Raw genomic sequence first — 6,000 nt, 5'->3', positions numbered from 1 at the left:
AGAGCCGGTGGTGGCAGTTGGGCTCTGAGGGAATTCCTGGAGAGCTAGCTGGGGCAGTGTGTGTGTTCTAAAAATAAAGTTTGTTCCTGCTTGACAAGTGGCTCCTGAATTGTGCCCTGCCAGACTGCGGCACTAGCCCAAATGTTCCACAGTGCCATGGCATCCCAAGGTCCTAGCTTTATGGCACTTACAGTTTGTTATTTAAAGCACGTGTCTCGTCTAAATCACTTTCTGTGAGCTTCAATTAAAAATAAACCTAGGATTCTAGTGCTCCAGGCCTTAGGCATGCAGTACATTGTGTGTTCCTGCTCCTGCTTTAAAAAAAAAGAAAACACAAAAGACTAACGTATGTGCACGTGTGTGTATGCGCGCACACACACACACACACACATACACACTATATGTGTGTGTGAGTGGAGATTGAATCCAGGGTGCTCTACCACTGAGCCACATCCCCAGTCCTTTTGATTTTTTATTTTGAGACAGAGGCTTGCTAAGTTGCTGAGGCTGGCCACAGATTTGGGATCCTCCTGCCTCAGCCTCCTAAGTCACTGAGATGACAGGCATGTGCCACTGCATCTGGTGACAAATCTATATTTTAAAGTGCCTGAGCAGAGCTTATTGACCACTAACTTATTTACCACCAACTCTCTGTATCTGTGGGTTCACCCAACCTCAGATTCAACCTACTGCAGGTTTAAAATATTTGGGGGGAAAAAAGAGAAAAGCAATGCAAAAAACATGCAGTATAACAACTGCATTTTACATTTCATTAAGGATTTTAGGTTAGAGACTAAAGTACACAGCAGGAGGTACATCAGTCTATGCAGATACTATACCGTTAAATATAGGGCATCTGGGGCTGGGATGTAGCTCAGCTGGTAGAGTGCTCGCCTCGAATGCACAAGGCCCTGGGTTCAATCCCAGCACCACAAAAAAAAAATAGGGGATCTGAGCACCCTCAGATTTCAGATCTGAAGGGGACTTAATCCCCCATTGATACCAAAGGATGACTGTGTTCAGAAATCACTCTGCAGCTGGGTTGTGGCTCAGAGAGCACTTGCCTGGCATGCGTGAGGCACTGGGTTGGACCCTCAGCATCACATAAAAATAAAGGTATTGTTTCCACCTATATTGAAAAATTTTAATTATAAAAAAAAGAAATCACTCGGCAGATGAAAGAATGATTTTGTAAAATCCACAAACTTAATTTTATCTGGACAAAAGTGGCAGAAGAAGAAACAGTCCGCTGGTGGCTAGCCTCTGGGGTGGCCAGGTGTGCACTGGGCAACCTCTTTTTTTAAAAAATATTTTTTAGTTTTTAGGTGGACACAATATCTTTTATTATTTTTATGTGGTGCTGAGGATTGAACCCAGTGCCTCATGCATGTTAGGCAAGCGCTCTACCACTGAGCCACAACCCCAGCCCACTGGGCAACCTCTTGTGGCTCTGGCAGGACAGTAATCTCCTTCTTTAGTTGATGTTTGTTTTGGGGGGGTGAGGAGGGCCAGTGGGGGTGCTGTCTCACTGAGCCACACCCCAGCCCTTTGTGAGGCAGGGTCTCCCTAAGTGACTGAAGCTGGTCTCCAACTTGTGATCCTCCTGCCTCAGCCTCCTGAGTTGCTGGGATTACAGGCCTGTGCCACAGCCTGCAGTAATATCTTTCTTTTGTTTTTATTCTTCTGAATTTTGTTATTATTGCAATGAAGGTTTAATCACTTGGGCTGGGAATATAGCTCAGTTGGTAGAGTGCCTGCCTTATTGCACAAAGCCCTGGGTTCAATCCCCAGCACCACCAAAAACAAACAAGAAAAAAAAAGGTTTAATAATTACTTAAATATTGGGTCTTTGATTTATGATACTTTGCCTAATTTTTTTTTCTTTTTTTTCCCCCCTTTTTAATGGCAAACTGGGGATTGAACTGTGGCTTCATGCGAGCTAAGATTCTCTAGCACTGAGCTGCTTCTCCAGCTCTGGCCAAGAAATGTCCCTTGAGGAAGGAATTTCCTGCAGCTGGGTGGGCATTCTATTTGGATCCATTTGCAGGGTTTTTTTGAACACAGAGACATGGTGCTAAAAATCCACTGGAAACTTCTGATTTCAACAAGGCCCCAGAGACTGTGACGATGAAGGAAAAGATGGTAAATTTAACTACACTTAAAATTAAAAATGTCTGTCCATCCAGGGACACAATAAACAAAGTAAAATTGATCAGCCTCATGCCAGGGATGTTATTGGTGACTCTTCTAACTAATGGAGGAATAAATATTCCTAGAAACTGCTGGGCACAGTGGCACACACCTTGTATTCCCAGCCAGGGGAGGCTGAGGCAGGAGGATCATAACTTTGAGGCCAACCTTGGCACTTTATTTATTTATTTTATTTTATTTTATTTTTTTAAGATAGAGAATTTTTCAATATTCATCCTTCAGTTTTTGGTGGACACAACATCTTTATTCCACCTTTATGTGGTGCTGAGGATTGAACCCAGTGCCAGGCAAGCGCATTACCGCTTGAGCCATATCCCCAGCCCATAACCTTGGCACTTTAGACCAGAACAAATGAAAAGATCTGCAAAGTGTCATGGATTCTAGAGAAAGGAGCTCACGTTCTGTTCCAAGAATGTCAACCAGAACACCACTTGGGAAACACTGTGGAATTATCAGGGAAGGCACATGTTCTCTGGGACCTTGAGATGACCCTCCTGCCAACAGCAAAACCAGAACACCAGAAGCCCAAGCCAAAGCGGAAGTAACCCGTGGTGGTCCGGCTTGCGTAGCTGCAACACAATGCCTGAGGCAGGCCACTTGCACAGAGAAGGTTTTGGCTTTTGTTTATTTATTTATTCATTTATTTTGCAATACTGCAGATCAAACCCCAGGCCTCGTGCATGCCTGGCAAGCACACTACACTGAACTACGCCAACATCATATTTTACATTTTTGTTTTGAGGAAGAGTCTTGCTAAGTTGCTGAGGCTGAACTCAAACTTGCTATCCTCCTGCCTCAGCCTCCTGAATTGCTGGGATTACAGGTGTGTGCCACCTCGCCTGGCTGTGTTATATGCATAATATTTTATAATCTGAATCCAAAGCAGTTTACCAAGCAAATGCAGGACCCCATCCTCAACTTTATGAATCAAGGACAAGGATGGTCAGGGAGAGGGAGGAACCTGTCCAAAGCCACTCAAAAGAGTTGGGGACAGAGCCCAGGATTCTGCCCCACTCCCAACCTTCCCTAGAGACCCTCACCCCCATCCTCTCCTGAACAAGAGTTCCCGTCCCATTTGACTTGGCTGTCAGTATTTCTAGGGGCCTCCGGGATGGGACCAGGGCTAGTGTGGTGTGCTGACCCCAAACCCAGGGCTAAAGGTCCAGGGGGTGTCAGATTCCAGCCAGCAGACTGTCCCCCACCCTTTCTTAGGTGTGGCAGCAGGAGAGAGACTGGACCAGGACCAGCTTTCATCCCTGGGCCTCAGGCAGCAACGCTGTGGGCAGAGATCTGGGGGGGGGTGTGTCTCTGCACACCCTGCGCTGCAGACGCAGGTGCTGTGGTAGCTGCTGTTGGGTGTCCTTAGTGATGTGCGGAGTCCTGATCCACGCAGCCCCCTGCGGGCCCTCCTCAGTCCAGCAGGAGGATCGCGCTGAGCTTTTCACAGGGTGCCCTTCATAAATTTTATTTTCAAGACAGTGTCTCACTAAGTTACCCAGGCTGGTCTTGAACTTGGGATTCTCCTGCCTCAGCCTCCTGAGTCACGGGATTCTTTCTCTCTGGGTGCTTGGGTGAACATCTGTAATCCCAGTGATTCAGGAGGCTGAGGCGGGAGGATCACGAGTTTGAGGCCCGCCTGGGCACTATAGTAAGACTGTCTCCAAATAAAAAATGAAAAAAGGGGGCTGGGGATGTGGCTCAAGCGGTAGCGCGCTCGCCTGGCATGCGTGCGGCCCAGGTTCGAGCCTCAGCACCACATACCAACAAAGATGTTGTGTCCGCCGAGAACTAAAAAATAAATATTAAAAAAAATTAAAAAAAAAAAATGAAAAAGGGCTGGGGATGTGGCTCAGGGGCAGAGCACCCCGGGTTCGATCCCCAGTACCACAAACAAAACAAAAACAAAAAAAGGTTCTACCTTCAAGTACAGTCGCATGGGAATTAGGGCTTTGAGAAGTTAATTGCAGGGGAGTAGGGACACAGTTCAGTCCATAACACCTGGAATTTGACCAAATAGCTCCAGAAATCCACGGGGCAAATTAACGTGCAATCATGAATTAATGTGTAATGGCTGCTGGTTCTGCCAGAGCCTGGGCCTTGAAACAGAGGACACAGGCGGTGTTGATGTGCAGCTTGGGGTCCCTTGGCCTCTCTTGCGCTCTCTTCCACTTAGGAAAGCCAGGTGGCAGGATGTGAGCAGGACAGCCTCATCAGCTGGGCCTGTTTCCTGCAGTAGGTCTGTGGGGCTAGCCCAGAGACCTCTCTGTCTAGTGTGGTCTAACCTGGTCAATCCATGGCAAGGAGTGGTTGCGGGTTTTGCTGGGCCCTGAGGAGGGTTTGGGCCAAAGTGGCCCTTGGTCCCCCAGGGGTAGGGGGACCAGGTAGGCCTCGTGATCGGGGCCCTTGGGCCCACCCCTCCCTCTGGCTTTCCTCTGCTCCTAGCCTCGGTTCTCGAAGGCTCTGGAGCCCTCTCCATGGAGAATGAGACTAGCACTGTGTCCCCTCAAGACCACGCGGGGATCCAGCATGCGCGCAGTGGCCTGGGAGGCCTGGGGCACCAGTGTGTCTTTGTCCCTGTCCCTGCCAGCCTGGGCCACCAGGAGCTCCTTAGGTGGACAGCTGAGGTCCTCCTTTCAACCCAACCTCAGGCTTCAGGAGCTGCGTCCCACAGACAGCAGATGGGTACCCAGAATGCGGGGCTCCCGTCCTGCATGGCTTGTCCCTTCTCAGCCCACTCCCTCCCGGGCTCTGAGGCCACTGTCCCAGTGCAGGCTGGACGGTGACCACCTGCCCCCTCCCCTCGTCAGCACATGCTCCCCACAAGGCCGGGGAGTCAGGCTGAGGGCTAAAGTTCACGTCCCTCCCCTGCCTAGAGCCTGTCAGAGCTCCCTGTCCCCCGCAGGAAAAGCCATTTGCACCTGGCCGTCATGGGAGGCCCCCCAAAGCAGGACCTGCTGCCTTTCCACTCCCTCGGCAGGGCCAGTGCCCGGGGCTCCAGCCCCCCAGCTCTCTGAGGTTCTTCTCACCCTTGCTCTCAGCCTGCTGCACGCCTGTTTAGAGACACTCCAGGGAGTCACCTCCTCCAGGAAGCCACCAGCTCCACATATCAAGAATTAGACCTACTTTGGGTTCAACCAGAGAAATGAAAAATTCTGCTCCATTTGTATACAGTGAATCAAAGAGCATTCTGCTGTCCTCTATAACTGATTAGAACTAACTAACTAACTAAATAAATAAATAGACCTAGTAGCACACCCCAGCGGCTTGGGAGGCTGGGGCAGGAGGATTGAAGTTCAAGGTCAGCCTCAGCAACTTAGCGAGGCCCTAAGCAACTCAGTGTGATCCTGTTTCTAAACGAAATAAAAAGGGCTGGGGGTGTTGCTCAGGGGTTAAGTGCTCCTGAGTTCAATCCCAAGTACCAAAAAATAAAAAAGAAAATTAAAAAAAAAGAAAGAAAGAGAATTAGACCTGGCTGTGGAGGTGTGTGGTGGTGCACAACTGTAATCAGAGACTGAGACAAGAGGATTGCAAGTTCGAGGTCAGCCTGGGCAGCTGACTTAGTGAGACACTGTCTCAAATTGAAATAATTAAAAGGGGAGGGGGTTGTCACTTAGTGGTAGAGCAAGCAAGAAAGAAGCAAGCAGGCTCCAGGGACCTTGCCCCTATTTCCCTCAGGGCTCCTGTCTGTGCCTACATTGGTTTAAAGCAATTTTGGAGTCACCCTGGGCAGAAGGAGCTAGAAGACTTAAAAGCCATAAGAGGCAGGTGGGATGGAATTGGCCTGTGGCC

Source organism: Marmota monax, unplaced genomic scaffold (genome assembly GCF_021218885.2).
Source record: "Marmota monax isolate L192 unplaced genomic scaffold, Marmota_monax_Labrador192_F-V1.1 WCK01_AAM20220418_F8-fsc00237, whole genome shotgun sequence".
Classification (NCBI taxonomy): domain Eukaryota; kingdom Metazoa; phylum Chordata; class Mammalia; order Rodentia; family Sciuridae; genus Marmota; species Marmota monax.
The sequence above is the reverse complement of the archived record's forward strand: the minus strand, read 5'-3'. Positions refer to the sequence as shown.